At 34.5% G+C, this 19,914-nt stretch overlaps 1 pseudogene; it reads right to left on the bottom strand.

Annotated features, from left to right (window-relative positions):
• Window positions 1-584: 584 nt before the first annotated feature.
• LOC143220237 (phenoloxidase 1-like) lies at window positions 585-19,345 on the bottom strand (annotated as a pseudogene).
• Between the last annotated feature and the right edge of the window lie 569 nt (window positions 19,346-19,914).

Here is a 19,914-nt window from a genome sequence, read left to right on the forward strand (position 1 = left end):
ATGTGTAATAAAAATCATGGTTAGTATCGTTATTTATACGAAGAGAGATTTTATTCATAAAATTCATCAGTATTTAGATTGTAATAATTTTTAGTATTCTATTTTTGAAAACAATCTATTTTTTTCGTTTAAGATAAATTAGTACGTTCATATTTATCGGCATTATATTTTTTGTATTTTATTAATTTTGTAAATTAAAAATATTTTGCAGTGTACTTAATTATAAATGTAATATTTAAATAATTAATTAAAAAATTACAATTAAATAAATTTTATGCAATTTTTAAATTAAAAATATTTGGTAACAAATTTATATTTTTTAATGTTAATATAGTATCTTATACTAAATAAATTGAAATTAAGAAGTCTCTGGTGAATTGTTACACATGTGTACATAAAAGAAAATGATAAATTATCGTTAGCTCGGTAATGCTGTCGTTCAAAAACCATTATTACCACGATTATGGTATCTTTGATAGATGTACATATGTACATCGCGTACGTATTCGTATTGTTTTATTCATTTTGAAAAAATTCAATGTACGTATTAGATCGATTTTTAAGCAATTGTGAATTCATTACCATTACCTAATGGTTAAAGCGTTGCTCATGCTTTCAGATTGAGGGTCTCGATAAAACGGTGGCGGAAAATCGGACTGTTATTTTGGTTACCGCCATATTTCCGGTAAGAAATTCGATTAAAGTTTCGGCTCCTGGACGATGTTTACGATCAAACGGATATCCCATGGCACGTGCATCCGGATATTTTCTATCTCTGAATCCGCAGTAACTCGCAGCATCTTTGCAACCAGTTACTTCAGCTTGTTCAACCTGCGTTAATAACAGGAAGATGTTTATTAGTTTTATAAATTCGCGTTTATAAAATTAAGGATTATTTGAATAGTACTCAGAACGTCGCCGGTGTAGTCGGACACCATAAAGAAGAATTTCATCGGAAAGCCTTCATTGCTTTCCTTTGGTACCAGCAGATGTTGCGGCCAACCGCAACCGCAAAAATCAAATCTTTGCAAACTCCCCCCCCCCCCCCCCTCCCCCCGGCTGGTCTCTCATCTAAACTACGGAATGTTCTTTCGAATGGTATAGTCACCGAAGATTCGGTCGATTTACGTTCAATTACGTCCTTTCCTGGAGAAAAACTGCAATCAAATATACGATTGCGAATTGTGCAATTGTAATTGGAAAGATAAATAAATTAATTCTTTTGCTACGATGGGCCTCGCCGCGGAAAAAAGCCGCGTCGTGTCAAGGGTGGAGAAATATTATGCGAACCAAGTCTTTAACATTCGAGACCAATTTTTTTGAAAAAAAAGAGATCGGAAAGGTAAATCATCGCGATACTACTTGCAACTCCTGGCAAAGAGAGCTAAACGTTTGCAATTCTTTGCGATGGGAACTAAACGCTTACGATTCTTTTCAAAGAGAGCTAAATGCTTGCAATTCTTTACGAAGAAAACTAAGCAGAACGATAACACATGTTTTAATTTCTGGAACCATTTTGATAGTTGATGATCACCCATAGTAGCGAATGGGTTAATAATTGACACCGTTTTATGAGTATGAATCACTAGTTATATCTCCGAGTATGAAAGATTGCTATATTCTTAGAAGACAAATCTTCAAACGTTTATCAATAAAAATGGGTATTCAAAATCCAAGCTCGACCAAGCTCAAAAATATTTCGATTCCTCTACTCTACTCTGATATTAATTCTATTATTAACCATTATTTTAATCTTTCCGTTACAATGAATTATTATTTTTCACTAAAGTATAAAACACTCTGAGATTTACTCGATGCGATACACGCGTGTCCTTATTAATAAGTATTTTCGAATCAATTTTAATATCGATGAAAAAAAGAAAAAACGCATAACGATAAACTTGTCCATTTCAATCATCAAATTCTTTTATTGCCTGTAAGTAAACGGTAGCCCACGCTCGTCCTCGGCAGGACCAATGAAGATACGAACGGTGCCTTTTCGTGTTGCATTGTTACGATTATTAACGACAATTTTGTATGTAAAATCAGCGTGATTCAAGCGCGTGAATCTGACTAAAACAACTCCACGAGGAGTGAAATCCAGTTCATGTAATATATCCACGTCGTTTTTTCTCCAAAAAGTGTGTAGGATATTGTGATGGTTATTGGTGATCAGCTTGATATACGCTATTTCGATGCCAGGGAAGTCTAACTGTAACCAAAAAGAAATATTTTGTACTCAGTTGCAAGCTTGCTTTACTAAGAATTTAATTCCTATTCGAAAAACTATCGGTTCTTACAAAATGAACTTTCCCGTGTTATGCGTATTTAATTTAATTTTATATTTAAGTGACAAACTTTCAAATATCGTTCGTGTACCTATTTGATTTATTGACATTTATTTCTATTACCTTTATGTTAGTTTCGTAATTATATCTAGCGTAAACGTATTTATTTTTAAATGTCATTAATTTTTTTTCTCATGTTTTTGTGTGCATCTTATATACAATCTATATACCAAAATAGATTTAAGAATATTTAAATATCTAACCTGCTGTTCTATATACGGTGGCAACGTGTTTTTATGTTCCTGGAAGACGTCGTCAACAAAAGCATGCCATCTGTAGAATATTGGATCCCTCATGTCGGTTGCCATGTCTCCCATGATACCGAAGCTTTCCTGAAAATGAAAACGAATAAAAAAGTAACGATTATTTAATTATTGGGTTGTTCGGAAAATAATTTCGTCTCTTCCTAAGAGAAAAACACGGCCACGTGAATCGTCTTGGCCTAAAAATCGTGTTTCATTTTCACCGAAAGAAACGAAATGGCTTTCCGAAAAACCCAATATTTTATTTGAATATTCGGAATTTATATCTCGAAATTTTATTTTATTTTATTATCGTCGCATGTATGCTTAGCTCTGGATCATGAACGTAAGTAATAGCGATGTGCTCATAGTTATGAAGATCTCCGTACATGGTTCGATTGGGAGTTAGGATACTGGCCTCAAATATGTTCCCAAGCACGCTTGACCATTGGTAGCGATCACAAATCCCGTATGAATCGCTTCGTAGATGCGGTCACGCCATCTTTCCAAATCTTGGATGTCGAAGAGACCAATTCGTCTATCGGTCGGTTGAGCTTTTACTATTTACCTAGCTATGATCTGTTCGTGCATGTAGTAGAAGAGCTCGCCTCGTCGATCCTTGTTGACGATTTTAAAGCTACCCTCGAACGGATATACCAGATCCCAATGCCAATGACGAAGATTGATACCGATATCATCTCTCCAATAAGCGACACGAGAAGTTCCTTGTCGAGGTCCGATGCAGTATAATTTCTTGGGATTTCGATTGGTATCTATGAATTGGAATAGATGCGATATTAAAATCTTTGTTATAACTTTTTTAACCTAACGGTGTAATTCGATGGAAATGCCAATAATAATAATTTCGTATGTATCGTATGATACAAAGATTTATGATACTTTTCTGCTAGTATATGGTATGTATATGGTGATTTTTTAAACGTGCAAGTTACAAAATGTTTTTACGCACTCTGGCACCTTCAGGTACGATATTAGCCTCTTCCTTAACTCTAGAAAATATCCCGCTATCCATGAATCTGTCCGGAAATACTTCTGTCACTAGTGGTATTTCCAAATTTTTCGTGTTATCTTAACTGACAAGGTTAGTCTAAACATGCAAAGTTATCTTAAACTTCGTGCCTTTCTCAAGCTGTTGTAAATCTGTTAATCTTCGTGCAAATTTAATGTGTTGGAATGAACAGAGAGAAAGCCTGATTACGTCCAAGCTGCAATGGAATATTAATATCCGGAAAAGTGATTTTCTTCACTGAAAGCTTCGATTCTGTGTCATCGTCGAAACGATTAAGAGGCTGAGGTCCATTGATTTATACCTCTCGGGCTGAACAGACAATCAAAGATGTTTAAAATCGTTAAATACGAGGGAAGATCGACATACAATAAAACAGTCGTGTTTCCTCGAAGCAAATAAATAAATAGCCACATCGTTAATCCAAGTGATGTAATTAAACGAAGACTTCCCAGATAATCAAATGGAATGTCAAGAACGACTTTTTTATTTCCTCTAGGAACGTAAACCGGTTCAGAAAGTCAGTCAAACAGGTACAAAATGCCTGACTTGTCACTCGCCATTTTTATCCGTAATTGTAAAATTTAACAATAGAAAAAAGTAACAAATATATACGATCGATGACGGGCTCTATTAACTTGTTATGTAACGAGTACACTGAGAAACGTGGTACTTCGATTACGATTTACAGTTGAATTGAAAATTAATATAACGAAAAGTATCGAAATGCAAACCGGTGATATCGTTGTATTAAAGACAAACAGACAGCAACCGTAATTTTATATACAAACTCGGCAGGATATGATTGTGTCCATAAAACCACAGAATCCGCTAAGAAGATCTAAAATAAGAAGGAAAGAAGCTTAATACGATGCCACCCGGAATTACATTTAATGTACTGTCTTTCCTGTTTTCAAAGGATTTGCATCGCGATTAATTGTTAATAATTACATTGGAAATATTTATTTTCGATTTCGTACAATGTAAATACACGTTACCTTCGATTTATTTTCGAATACATGTGCCACTCGAAAGTGTTTAATTTATTCACGCACTTGTTACAAAATCCAAATATTCCGTTAGAATATTTTGTTATATTTTGCTTTTGAAGATAGGTGTAGCTTTTGTACCAAAATGGAATTTGATAGGAACATTTTCCTCCTGAGAATCCAATAAAGATATTATAGTTTAACAATATACTTGAATTCCGCAAAATAGAAAACAGAAAATAGAAATAATTTGTCACAAGTATATATTTAAATTGTACAATTTGTAAAGTAAACATCATAGCGTAAATATCTTTAAATTACAACATTTATATGTAATTCTAAATTTCAAATTAAAATTACATACTATAAGATGTTAAAAATTGTGTCAGATTTGAAAATGATTCTTTTCTATTGGGATTGCGTTTACCGTGTGATTTCTTTCTTTCTACCTAAATACAGATTCTGCCATTTGAGATATTTGTCATGAATCAAATTGCTTTGGGACTACGGATTGCAATACCAGGATACCGAATACCTGTATTTCAAGCGATTTCACAATTTCGTAATACCGGTATTCACAGGTTCAAATACCGGTTCTGGTATGTGGAAGTGCTGAAATCTAAATTAGAAAAACATGGATTATCCCTGAAGGAAGATATCGTATCCATAACGACAGATGGAGCAACTGTTATGAAAAAGGTTGGAAAGTTGATTGGTGCAAATTACAATTGTGCTAATGCTCATGGAATTCGATTAGGAGTAATAGGCGTATTATACCGAAAAAAATAAAGGACAAAAGAACCAAAATACTGTGGATATAGAAACTTCTGATTTCGACTTTGAGGGAGAATGATACTGATAATGCCTTTGTTGAAGAAGATATTGCAATGGAGATAAAATATTAAGTCATCAAGAATTGTTTTCTGTAATTAATAAAATTCGGAAAATTGTTAAGATATTTAAACGTTCCCCTACAAAAAATGTCTTATTACAGAAATAGATACAAACTGAAAATGTGAAAATGTTAATATTGGATTCTAAAACACGTTGGAACAGTTTACTCCCAATAATGGAACGATTTTTGAAACTGGAAAATCCAATCCAATAAGCAATTATCGACTCAAACCTGCAAATTAATTTTTCTAATAGTGAATATGATTTAATATCTAGAACTGTTTCAGCTCTTCTTCCACTTAAACTGGCTGTGGGACTATTATGTCGGACAGATTCTAATTTTTTAGCAGCTAATGCGACAATAAATTTCATGTTGCAGTCACTAAAAGAACAGCATACATCGCTATGTGAAGAATTATCATATTACTTTGAAAAATCGCACAGAAGTAAGACATACCAAAATAGAGGATGTCTTGCGGTATCTATATAATTATAGTGATTTTAAAAATGAAAATGAAAAAGAAAACAAAAGAAAGAAGAAAGCATAAGAAGATATATTATTGAAAAGTCCAATACTTATAAAGAAACATTCTAGAAGTAAGAGATCTAATCAAGACATGCTATTTCAGAAATTAAAGAAAAGCAAGTGTCCACTTAAACAAAATTATTATGAAGAAACGGAATGTACATCTGTTGCAGAAATGGCAAAAAGATTGAAAGTTAGCACATCGCATAATATAAATAATATATTAGTACAAAATAACAATAAACAGCCACAACCAATGCCTCTTTTAGATAAACAATTAGCTGATAGTACAATTCATAAAAAGTACAAGGATTCTGGTTTTTTAAAACCATGTGTATCAAATATATCTAAGGAAAATATAGAAATAAGGTTAAAAAATTCTAACAGATCTATAGAAGAGGATATAATGGAATGTAATCCAAGTTTAAAAATAAAAAAATATAAAACGAAAAAATAAAAGTTCTAACAAAGATTCTAAACAAACAAATCATATTAATCTTGATCTGTTTATGCCTGTACATACAAAAAGATCAATCACTTTTAGTTACAGGATTAGAAATACATAATTTTTCACCATTAGTAAATACAGAAGATAACATAAATGTATCAACTTCAATAAATGAAGTTAAGAAGAGAGAACTACAAGAAGATACTATTTCAGCAGAAGGGAAGGAATATCCTGAATCATCCAGACAATCACTTGATACTAATTCAACATTTAATGATGAAACATTTTGTCTTTTTGCAGAGAAATTGAAAACAATATCTGCTCATGATACAAATGAGATAGAAAATATTAAACATAATATATCGGAAAACAAAATGTCACCAAAACTTACTTCTATAAAGAAAAGTTTTATAAATAATTTTGATGTATAAGTAATATATAATGTAAGTTGTAAAAGTCTATGTATTTCATACTAGATAAAAACATTTAAAAAATACTGTAGTGATTCAGCGAAGAATCAAGACACCGAGAGACTATGTTTGAGAGAATGCAGTTATATATTACCAATTTTAACATTTTTTGTTCCAAAATATTATTAAGTGTCGTTGAAATACGTACAAATAGATCTTGTCAATTTGACTACAAAAGGTATACTTTCTTTGCAAAAGATTTCCTAAAAAAGTTGGAAAGATGGATTTCACGCTAGAAAATCCTCTTAAGAAAATATTTCGAGAATAGAAGCTAAGTTTTCAGGAAAGAAGAATTTGCGAATAACTATCTCGTGGTACAGTAATGGCAATATCTGTTATAATAATACTAGAATAATATGAATTTAAAATTAATTTCACAAAATTTCCTATGTGGAATTATCAACATCCTCGCTTCCACGAAACAGGCAGTGATACCAACTTTTTAGTCACCGTTATACCTAATAATACAAAAACATTGTGTTACACTGCAAACTGGTCTAGTCAAGTAAAAATCTGGATCCAAATAGTTTCGAAAAATATTTTTCCATTTCTACCCGTCCTTGTTTAATTTTCCAGAAGAGAGTACATTGAATTAAAGTTTCAATTTCGGTAATTTGATTTTGCCAACTGGAGCGATCAAATTTGCCTGTGGGTCTATCGAAAGGGTCTGGTTATATGGTGGGGACTAGAACCTTCGATTTCACTTTGCGCAATACGTGCCTTGGTTTTCCTCTTGCGTAAACAAGTTCCTCCGTTGTTGGGACGTTAAACACATACTGTAAACGTACAGCGCCGCTCTCGTTCAATGTCTCAGCATATCCACGATAACGGGAAGAATACTTAGCATTTGTTATGCATGGTAATGGCGTCTCACACGAGACATTTGCTAAAAGGCAACTTGCCTCCGTGAAAAGAGGAACGGGATTCGTCGGGCATACACTTTTCTTGTTAGAAGCAAAAACGTGCGGCAAAATAGAATCATCGGAAGGAGAAGACCATTTTGACGCGGTTCTTTCAGAAGATTGGCTTTGCTTCAGCCGTTTGCGCCTTAGTTGATTAAACATTCGGTATAATTAAAGCGTTTGGTATACTAGAAGCACGAATTTTTCATCGGAGTATCCGCTACTTGGCAAAGAAGAAATGGAATTAATTAATTTCGCTTTTTAAAGATACGGTAATACATTTTTCAAATGTTCTAAAAACGGAGGTAGAATTCGAGGAGATTTTATTGTAAAAAATGATTTACATTGGCATGATGAATGAAAATTTTGTAGCGAGAAATTTACAAATTATAGTCAGAATTATACGTGTAAAACTTGAACCTTGATTTTCAGCGTATATGATGAATTTATGACAGCTAATTTAAAATAATTTCACAAGCTAATTTGAAATAATGTCACAACCTAATGTATTCTGATATATGAAAGAAAAAATGTCGTTGAATATTAAGCTCTGATAATACATTTTGAGCTTTTTAGGATAAGTATCACTGTAATATGTTGTTTAATGCTTTTCGCCGAGCATATTTCGTTCACAGCAAGTTTTTCAATACTTAACTCCTGTTAGAATGACACGTACTTCAACGAAATTAGAAGCTCGATCACGAGTCTTGAGAAAATCTCTTCTAAATCGAAACTTTTACATACCACGGATAACTAAGCGGCCGTTCGTTTCTCTGCTTTTTAAACCGATTCATAAAGAACGTAAGAATAGGTTAAACGAACCTCTAGACTCCTGAAAAATAGTTTAACTTTTTTCACTCTGTATTCTATTTCAATTTTTCTTACCAGCAACTTCCAACGCATTCAAGTGTTGTGATTACATTATTGTTATATTTTGTAATTCTCTCGAAATAATTTCCTGATGTCAAATCACATTCTACATAGGAGTGCAAAAGGTTAAATTCAATTAAATTTCAAAGCCTAACTTAGAAAACAGTATGTCGAGGCATCGGACCAAGTCATCGCCTTTCGAGTGCAAAGGATTAAATAAAAATTCATTAAAATTGAAATCTATGTATCAAGTCATACCGTTGAATATATTTTAAAATATCTAATAAGACACGAAAAAAATCACTTTCCAATTTATCCATTCCTAATCCTCCAGACACCTCAAGAATCCGAGAGACACCTCAAAGAGAAAAACGAAGTATACTCACGACACAGCTGAAAAGCACCGATGACGATTACTCTTCCCGTGCAAAGCTCTAGCCAAGAATAAAATAGGGCAAAAGATAGCAGCACCGAAGCCGACGATGTATCGTGATTGTCGACGATGCGTTATCGAGTCCTCCATCGCCGGTGGGTGGTATACGAAGCGGCTAATTTTCGCGAGATGCATCCATTAACTCGATGACTGAGAAATTGGCCCGCGGAAGATGGCACTGTCTCATGGGTAAAGCTCGCAAGTTCGCTAGGCAGTGGCAAGAAGCGTACCGGTGTATCTTCGCCGCGAACGTGCAGCCAATTACCGGTACCCGGGCATGAAATAACTGCATTATCTTTGTGGAAGCGGTTGCTACCGCCCTCCCCCAACCCCGCTGAGAAAGTACACCAACCTACGCCCTACCTTCTATCTCGTCTCGTCTTACATTCTGCTTTTAACTCTGCGTTTCCTTCGATTTCTCGTTTTCCCTCCGCCGGCTCGCCCATTCGAATTACGTTGGCCCAAAATTTTGATAAAACGAAATTCGGCTCGAGCCGACATTAGATTGAATTTGTGGAGTTATAATCCTCGAGGACGGAAAGAAGAAACTTTTCGGACGGAAGAACGGTTAGCTTTAGGATCCACGGCGACCTAACGTTGCCACGTGTGTTCTCTCTACCAGAAAGAGAGAGAGAGAGAGAGAGAGAGATATTTGTGAACATATCGATATTTCCTGCGATCTGAATTGCTTTTTAAATATCCGTTCCGCGTAAATTCTGCCCGCGATAGGGTTTCCAACTCGTGCAACCTTCGTCCATGTGTTAAAATGCATAGTAATCACGGCAAATATCTCCTGTAAAAATAATCGCGCGAGAAAATAGTCGAAATCGATAGAAAATTCGCTGTGTCCCGCGAAACGGCTTTTAAATCTATATAAACCATTTTCGTTGCCTTTCGGTGCCTAAAATATTTTCTATCTAACGTAGAATGTAACAGACACCTGCCATTTTATCGCAATCAATAAAGAGAAAGGAATTGCCATTGTCATTCTTTCTCTCCATAAATCATAACGCTTTTAAATACGTGACATGACTGAGTCACAGTTATAATTATCTTCACATTTCCACTTCGACTTCGACTTTCGCTTGGCTTTTCTCTCATCCATCGCATTTTCTTTCTAATATTTCTATAGCGAAACTAACAAACATCCGATTGTCCATCATGTCTACCTCCTTCTATATATAATTATCCGAACTTTTCCAATATTTATATGCACTTTTTATCCTCTGATACTAATATTTTATATCTCCTAACCATGCTAATATCAGCATTGCCTTCTCTTCCAATTTACAAGTTTTGTTTTTCTTCTTCCTTTCAAATTCTTCACAATTTCCTGAATTTTTCCCAATGTCGTGAAATCTTTGTCAAAACTTACTTTAAAATTCTACATTCATTCTCATTTCATTCGCTCCTCTCATTTCTTATAAATACTTATATGGACCGTATATTTAAAAAGTGGTATAAGTCATTTTTAAAGAAAAATGAGGTATGACGTAATTTGTGCTTAAGTTAGGGTAAACTTTTTGTTTATAACTAATTAGTATTTAATATCTTAAAAAATGCCAGTGCTTTGTTCGATTCAAAATTGACCTGTAAAAGAAATTGCGTAACCATTGATTAAGAAAGTGGTGTAAATCCAATTTCCATAGACAGGTGGTGGGGTTAGTGGCCACCGGTGCCAAAAGTTACAATCTTAGGTTACTTATTTTATTTTCCTCCAACAATTTTACGACAATATTATTTTATGACAAGTGAAAATATTTATTTTATTTTAAATAAATTTACACAGAAATAAGATCCATAAATATAAACAAAACAATAATCTTAGAATCGGAGGATGAAGATAATTCCACTATGAAAAACAAAATAATGAGGCGTAAAACGAAAAGATGAATTATAGAAATAGAATCTTCATCAGAAGAGGATATTGTTACTGAGAACTTGGTTTCTGTAGAAGGAAATAAACGAAATTCACGCATCGAATAAAGAAAATTAAGCGAAATGCCGGACAAGAGTACTTTACGAAAAAGGGAAAATTCATTATAGACCGCGTGCGTTGCGAAACTAAAGGTATTATATATTCAATCAATTAAAACCGAATTAAGTTGCATTTATCAACATTATTGGTTTATTTATATGCAGGAGAACTATTCGTACAATAACAGATAGTGTCATCGCGAGGTACTGCACAAGGTCGAATACATCTAAACGTACATAAATGAAAAGAAAAGATACAAGAAATAAGGAAAGGTATAATAATATAAAATATACGAAAATGTGGAAAAAAAATATAGTCGTGTAGTAAATACAACATTTCTCAAATGTTCAGTTTTTTTTTCAGTTTCAGTTTTATCGATGCAAGTAAATAATTGAAATTAATTATACGAATATTCGAGAAATTTTGTTGTTTACTCGTACCGAATTACTCACTATTGTCTAAAATTGTATGCAAAATATTTTAATGGTAATGTAAAATTATAAATATATCGTTTCAAGAATGCACAACGAGTATTTATATTTTACAGAACGATTTAACGTATCGTTATGTATATTAAATGAAACGAAAGGATATGACACACGATATAAATATAATTTTACAACGTAATGGAAGGAACGTAAGGGAAAGTATAGAAAAAAGAAAACTTATCGGTGACCAACCGCTGCGGTCATCTTCGTATGTAGTTGCCAATTCTGCGAAGTAGTTCACTTCGCGCAGCCAAAAGGGGACAAAATGTGCAGCAACCAAGTCAAAAGAAAAAAACGCACAACACTTCGAGTTTCTCCGTACATTTCAATACGCGACTGCGTTATAATAACGTTAAAAGAAAGAAAGGAAACTTAAATATGTTCTCGATGAAACGAACACTAGATTATCCACAGACGCTGCGACACTGAATGCCTCGGCAGCGACTAGGAAGAACGTTTGACGGGTTACGGCCGCCCCTCCAAGGCGACCAACCAAGTGCACCACTGCTCTTCCCGCCGCTCTTATTGCCTTCATATTATACCTGGATCCAGCTTCAGGATTAAACACGAAACTCTTCACGAGAATACTAAACGAATGACGCGCAAATTTCTCGAAAATTATCGAAAGAACCATTCTTGAGCGAGGTAATGTTGTAATAATTGCTCTTTCTTGTTAACCTCTGAGCGCATTGGACAATATAACGAGGGACAAAATGCAATAGTAATTCAATAAACTCAAATTAAAATTAATAAATTTAAATGAATTCTAAGAAGTTTATTAACATTTAGTATTGTTCCATTATAAACACGTATTATATATATGGTACTATTTATGCCGTAACGGGGGAAATTATTCTGGCTCAATTCTCCACGGTTTTAACGTAATATTTATTTTTAATGCGTACGAGGATTAATTTTATTACGAAGGTTTATATGACTTTAAAGACTACCAAGGAAATTCGCACAGAATTATATCATTTTATAAATCGAACGAGGAGCAGAACTAAATTATTCAACAATAAAAAAACAATGCCTCGCCATAACTTACGCCACAAACTCCTTCCGACGTTACATTTGCAGACAAAATTTTTATCTAATAACAGACCATAAACCCTTAGTATATATCACGTCGGTAAAGGAAATTAGAATAATTCGACAGTAGAATAATAAACCGATTTTATAAACCGGGGGAAAGTAACAATAACGCAGACGCTCTTTCACGAGAACTAGCACCATCTACGCTTATCGATAACAAACGACCACGCTGATACCTCTATCACCTAAGAACCAAGTACCATAAACACATCCAAAAAATCCGACCCTCAACTTCCCAACATGATCCTATTTCTCCATCATTACACACCCTGGGCCAAACAAGCACAAGTAAAATACCTATATACCGAACAACGAAGATTCTAACGCGTAATAATATTGCGATCGACTAGCGATGATTAAAACATACATATTTGTAAGCAAAAGAGAAGTAACATTGGAATCCCGATCGTTAAAACCGAAGGTCATAAGCGTTATGATCGCGCAAGGAACCGCAGATAAACGACCGCCGCGTACCGAGAAACCCAGCAAAAAGGCAATTCCCCCCCTAGATATAAAAACCGAGATTCTGATTGCCGCCAGAGCAGTCCAGCCATCAGTATGACCATATACCCCAAATAGAGCAGAGTTTTAAATCTCTTGTTTCCATACTATTATGGTTATACAGATTCGATCGATTCATATTTTCATTACAATTTTTCGCTATGAATGTTCAGGATTTTATAATTCCTTGCCGTCCCATCGCGGGACATAACCCAGACTTAGAAGTCCCAATACTGTCTTCTGTCAGTCAGACCATAAATGCTGTTTTAGTTCACACTAAGAACTTTCAAATGGGATGTTGATTTACGTTTAGCATTCTCTACAGTCATGTTTCTCGGGTTACCGGCGCTAGCATTTCCTTTCTTCTAAGCTTAGGCTCCAGGCAATGGCACTTAGGATTTGGCTAATAATAGGGCCATGCCATAGAATCAGGCCATGTGTGCTTGATGACACGACTTTCGAAGCCATAAATTTAAGGGGACCTCATCGGTCACCCCTCAAGAAGCCCACCCACGTGCGGGTGACCCCCAAAGGATTTCGCCCTGTAGAATGAATTTCCTCCACCAGCGACTTTGTCGTAAAGGACCATCTTCCAACCGATTAAAACGTTTCTAACCGGATTTGAGAGCTTAGACACGATAAAATGATTTATCTGCTTCTCGCAGTCTATATTGGGTTAGCGTGAGTAAAGATCTAAAATTTTGATGCATGTTGGGGCAAAACTGTCGCAGTGTGGCTTAGTAAGTGCATGTAATTTATTACCGAAGTACTCTGCCTTTTTCATTAAAGAAAAGGTATTGTCCCTATACAAATTTTATCCTTTGTATATTATATACAAGCTACTGCTGAATAGAATTTATTTTAATCGAAGAAGGAGGTAACATTTATATCGTAACCATTGCGATCATTCCCTTTTTTTTTAACAAGCAAAATTATCAAATTCTTTAATTTTTTAAGTCTTGGAGAACCGTGTTGCCGAACTATTTGTCACGAAACGTAGAAATTGTTGCGAGAAAAATAGACAGAATTTACCGTATATTAGTATTTAATATATTTCGACTCGATATTAGCTTTGTCGAGTTCGAATTTTTTCTTGCAATTTCATTCAGTTTCACGTGACGTGAACTTTTACTAAAGCTAAGGCCATTACAATTTTTGCATTTACATATTCTATATTTCCATGGTTTTGCAAATATCGATTTTAGGGCACCTTTCCAATAATTATTTTATGACAAGAATAAGACATTTTGCTTTATGAATAATTTTCTACAACTGTCAATATCAATGTCAAATATCAATACTAGTAATCGACATGTTCGGAAACGAGTCCCTAGCAAATATTCTCCTCTTTACTTGATTTTCATAAGGTATGTTCTTTCAAAATATCCTTCGAAAGAAAAAGAAACTCGATGAAAAGCATAAAATATCAGATTTTGGAGATGTTTCAAATTTTGTGTTTTTTACAAAATGTAACACAGATGTATATAATATTTGTAATATTGGTAATTGTAAGATCTATGAACCAAGTACGATACAGAGGTTATCGAAGACGAATAAGTTTCAGATTATATTAAAATCAACTGTCAATGTTTTGTTTATTGTCATAGTAAACGTAAACAATTTTCAAAATTCTAATGTATTCTTTCCAATTATAAAGATTCGCGAATCACAATTTTATACTTTTACGTATTTTGTCTGTATAAATTGAAACGTTACGTATAAATGTACTGCCCTCGTTGCTTTAATCGTTTTTGATTTCGAACCTTTCTTTCCGTTATGAGGAAAAGCCCACAATAATCTATACCGGCGTTTCTAATGGGCCGCGATTGCTCCACTCGTATAGCTGAAAAATTTCCTATTGTATACCGAGGTGTTTTTGGATTAACTTTACGACCATGAACGCATTAGAATATTATTTTTCGGGTAATGCCTTTACCGATTATCGGCCAATATTGATTGTCTGACCTCGTGCTAGATAGTCTGCATACCTGCATGCCATTGTTGTACGTGTTGAATTCTAATATGAAATTCTGTTATGTGACGTCTATGCGGCAATAAAATCGGAAGTTTCTGCGCGTAACTGTGGGGTTAGTTTTTTAGTCACCCTCTGCACCTGAGGATACCGAATGCCTCAATAAATGGATTTAAACAAGCTAATTTGCCCTTGCTTAGTGGCATACCTTTCTTCGATTTATTTATTTAAAGAAATCTATAGGTACTAGCAAAACTGATTATATATAACACTGTAAATTACGGAAAATAAAGAGCGAGGAAGTTTAAGTAATTAAGAAAACTGAACGAATTATTATGTTTTCTTAATAATTTATTATATATTTATATATTTCTTATTTATTACATTTATTTGTAAATGTCTACTGAACTTTCTTCTAGACCGCGTTACACGCATCTGTATATATTCCGCAAAAAAATCTTATTTGTAATACATATGTTACACACATATTTTAATTGTTTTCCAACGTTATAATTCATTATAATAGTTACATCATAATTATTCGTCGAGTATAAAGAAAGGGTGCATTTTTGTCTTTATTTTTATTTTTAAACGAGACATTAATTTTGTTATTCGAACGTTACTAAATAGGAATGTAAATTGTAAACCAAATGGTCCGTCTCGTTTCGCGAATTATTTCTGCCGGTTAAAAAAAGATTAGAAGAACCATTTCCATCACTACGTATTAGGCAGCCTGAAAAGAATCCGAAGTTCCTAGCTTTTAATCGGTATCTCTTCATACAATAGAAAGTAGTTAGAAAGTATTTCATCCCTTTCTTACAGCTTCTTTCCATCTTTTCAGTAGCTTTATTATGTTACGTTTATGACTTTCCTGGTTGAAAAGTTCGTCATCATTTTCAAATGTAACTCATTTACTTTGAAACATTTTTCTCCGCTTTTTCTTAATTAATTTTACTTTTTCTTATGAAATGTTTCAGTGTTCAGCCTGCTGAAGATTCTACGATGGTAACAATGCGTGAATCAGCAGAATCGTGTCGTCATCTGTAGTCCTCTACATTTAGTAAGTCTTTTTTCTCTTTTTGTTCTTTTCTTTTTTATTTACGAGTTTATTTTCCTAAAAATTTACATAAATAATTCGTTAAAACTAATTTCTTACTGTATTTGATGTATAAAAGATCAATTCTTTATCACGTTCACTGCCGCGTCAGTCCTATACGGGTGACGTCATAAATCCTGATTGGCCGCGTCATACCCGTATTCGGGTGACGCTAATCTCATTGCTTACAAGGTAGATTGGTAGGTATTTCGAAAGTTATATCACAAAATATGAAACCAATTAATTGTTATAAACGTTTGTTAAAAAAATTATTGCAATGGAATGTTTTAAAACAGTACATACAAGGTTGAGGATGATCAGCGCAATCTTGGAAAAAAGTTGTGGTTTTTTAAATATTAGCTCGTTCCTTTGATCGGTCCGTGTGGAGTCTTTTATTTTTATAGCTTATTTTGCAAGCCCGTCTAATGCTTTGCCCAGAAGAATTTTTTCGGATAGCAATATTACGCTGACTACGTTAACTCGTGGATTTGGTTTTCTCGTCAGTTTGTCCTAATAATTTCAAAGCTAACAACTCTCTAAATTTTCTAATATTTAATGTTTTCCCCAGGCGCGAACGTTTCTTTCTGATATTTTTTTCTGAAATTTATCGAAAAGCTGAAGTATTTTTCCAGATCGATTTTCAGGGGCAGTAGACATATTATCAGCGAAATGAAAGTTTTAAAGTCGTAATTCAAATCTGTATCGCGACATAAGAGTACGAGGCAAAGGAAAATTATATAATGGGCTTTTCGACCAATAATTAGATGCAGGGTTTGCTTTCACAAATCCCATCCATAACATCGATCCCAAAGATTTTTTTATTTCTTCAGAATTAATGGGTGTCCATTTATGTATCCGTGAGGATGGGGTTAACTCGAATTTATTTAACTTTCGTTCGGCGTATCTATTTGCTTTTAATATAAGCAGGTCTATTACTCGGTCATCAACGAACAAAGCAAAATTTGAATTATTCACCGCTTCTGAAAAATATTTGAAAACGAAGAAATGACTTTCAAATCTCGCACACTTTCATAGATAGTTGATTCTTGAAGAAAGAACTAATGCCTATTACAAACTTTCCTCCCGTTCACGACCGGATCTTGTTCCGTCGCGGAACTATACCATCTGGAAGACACCTGTGTCTTAGTTTATAAGCTAATTTACTGACATTAGGCTCCGGCACTGAGGACTTGGCTAACAATGGGTCAGTGGGGGATCCAGGTGCTGTACACTCCTGGGCCTAGTCACCGCGCTCCGGTTCTCCGCCAGTGTCTGGAATCGGCGGACTTTTCCTTTCTTCCAGGTGTCCCATACGATTTCCCCTGTTTGGCCAACTCCACGGTTTTTCAATTTTATTTGAAACGAAGCTTTTAACACGTTGAACGTTCAGTGTAAATCGGTGGAGTTTTCCCCAGGGCCCAAATCCGAAACTGCGCCGTTTAAATGTAACCACAGTTTATTTCGTGATATATTGGAGGATCTTTTTTAGAAGACATGTTTTTGGTAGGTATCATTTTTATTTTTAGAAGAAATTTTTTTAAAGAGTATTAAAAAATAATTTTGCGGAAGATGCTTTCAAAGTATAAAGGGCCTCGAAGTGGGGAATATGATAAGCGTTCCGAAAAAAAAGATCACTATGAGATATCTAATTGCATTTATACCAAACTTTCATATTTTTAACATTTTTATCTATTTCTTGATCCTTAAAATGTTTGTTAGACAGCGCAAAAGTGTAGATGAAAGTTAGAAATATTATCGTATCGAATTAACTAATAAAATGTTATAATATTTTAAAAGCAAATTTAAATGGAGGTATATTTTTAACGTTTCATCTAGTTTACTTTATAGTTTATTGTCAATTTCTGTTGTCTATACTCGTCATAATTGTTACAAACAAAATTACTACAAATTACCTCAAAAATCCTATCCTAATTAGTCGAAGAATAATGTCACCCGTTTACGGGCGACGGGCCCCTGTGGAAACATAGCCATTACTGGATCTCGTTACGTTTAACGTGTTAAAAACACTTTCCGACCCGGACAATGTGACACGCGACTGTCTGCTGCTGGGCCGGGGTTTGGGGAAAGACCCGGCAGCATTTCGCGGCACACTAATTTTTACAAAAAGAGAGAACCAAAACGTACATAAGGTTTACAAAAGAAAACTTAGCTTACGAGATCGATGGTTCCAGCGTGGAGCACTTGCGATCTTAGAAATAAACTTATGCAATCGCGCTTATCGCTATAGGATAATATTAACTTAGAAGCTATCTTATTTTAGTGGCGAGTTTGCCTACGTATAGAAACGCACCGAAAACTATACGATTTATAGCTTTAGATGGGCAAGGGGAAAGGGGTATGACTAGAAAGAATAAATAAATAAATAAATAAATAGATAGGAGGGAAGGGGGACGGGAGGAGGAGGAGGAGTGGGTATATATCTTTATTCTTACAAGAGTACAGTGTATAAAACTTATGCTATATACGCAATCTGAAAAATTACGGAAGAAATGTGGTTATAATAGTACAACTAAGGGTGGGGAAAATTGTTTATTTCTACATGAATGTTTACAAATGTTGCTTAACATTATATACAAGTTGCTTTTAACGCGGATCGAGCCACCAATATTTGTTTACGTTCTTGCGATGTGAATCTTCGCGATCTATTTTTGATAGTTTTGTGTTAACCTTCGACACATTGTTGAGACTGCCGTCTGTGTTATACAGAATTGCTGTGCTGTTCGCTTTTCTGGGCATGTAGTAGATCAAGGGTACGTTTTCCTCGTTCTGGATGTACCCTTGACCGTCCGGATGTACAAAAGCTTCTGAGGGCGTGTATCCCGTTAGGCGGGCTCTCTCGAAATATCCGGTGTTCGGGTATACCGAGCTATTTATTAGGCTATTGCTCTTTGTGTTTCTAATGTTCGCCCAATGATTACGAATTAATTTGAGCATGAACAAATCTATTCTCACTACTTCCGCGTATTCGTAGAGTTTATAGTTACTGATGAGTAACTCTCGAAAAGCCTCAGCTTCTCTATTGTACTTGCCGTTACATTGAACCATATGGGGCAATCATATGTGAGTATCGGTCTTACAAGTGCTCAGCAATTTTGAATAAAACAGACGTTTGTGATTGGCGAATGCCCTCTGAGCTTTCTCGATCTGCGTTTCGATATGATTGATAAAGCTCAACCCAAAGTCCAGATGTACACCCAAGTATCGAACCACATTTTTATTCGCAATTTTTACCCGAACATCTTTTCGGTCGTGCAGGTGAAAGTATTTATAGATATTTTCATTTACGTCTTATTACAACACCTAAAATATTGTTTTTCAGGTGGATACAGTTCGTGGGATCTGTTGCTACATTAATATAAGATAAGTACTATGTATATAGTATGTATTAAATTGATAGTATTATTAGTATTAATTAATCACGCGATGAAGCATATATATGTACGGGAAAATCCGGCAGCATCGATGAAAGTTAGTTTTTACTTCTCACACTAGACGTTAGCAATTTTACTGCAAATTTAAATAAATATAATAAACACGTGTCTCGTGGTTTGATCCGATTTCGTTCATCCATTGTTTTTCGAGTTTATGAAACGTTGCGTAACCACTTCGCAATC

Source organism: Lasioglossum baleicum, unplaced genomic scaffold, assembly GCF_051020765.1.
Source record: "Lasioglossum baleicum unplaced genomic scaffold, iyLasBale1 scaffold0515, whole genome shotgun sequence".
NCBI lineage: Eukaryota > Metazoa > Arthropoda > Insecta > Hymenoptera > Halictidae > Lasioglossum > Lasioglossum baleicum.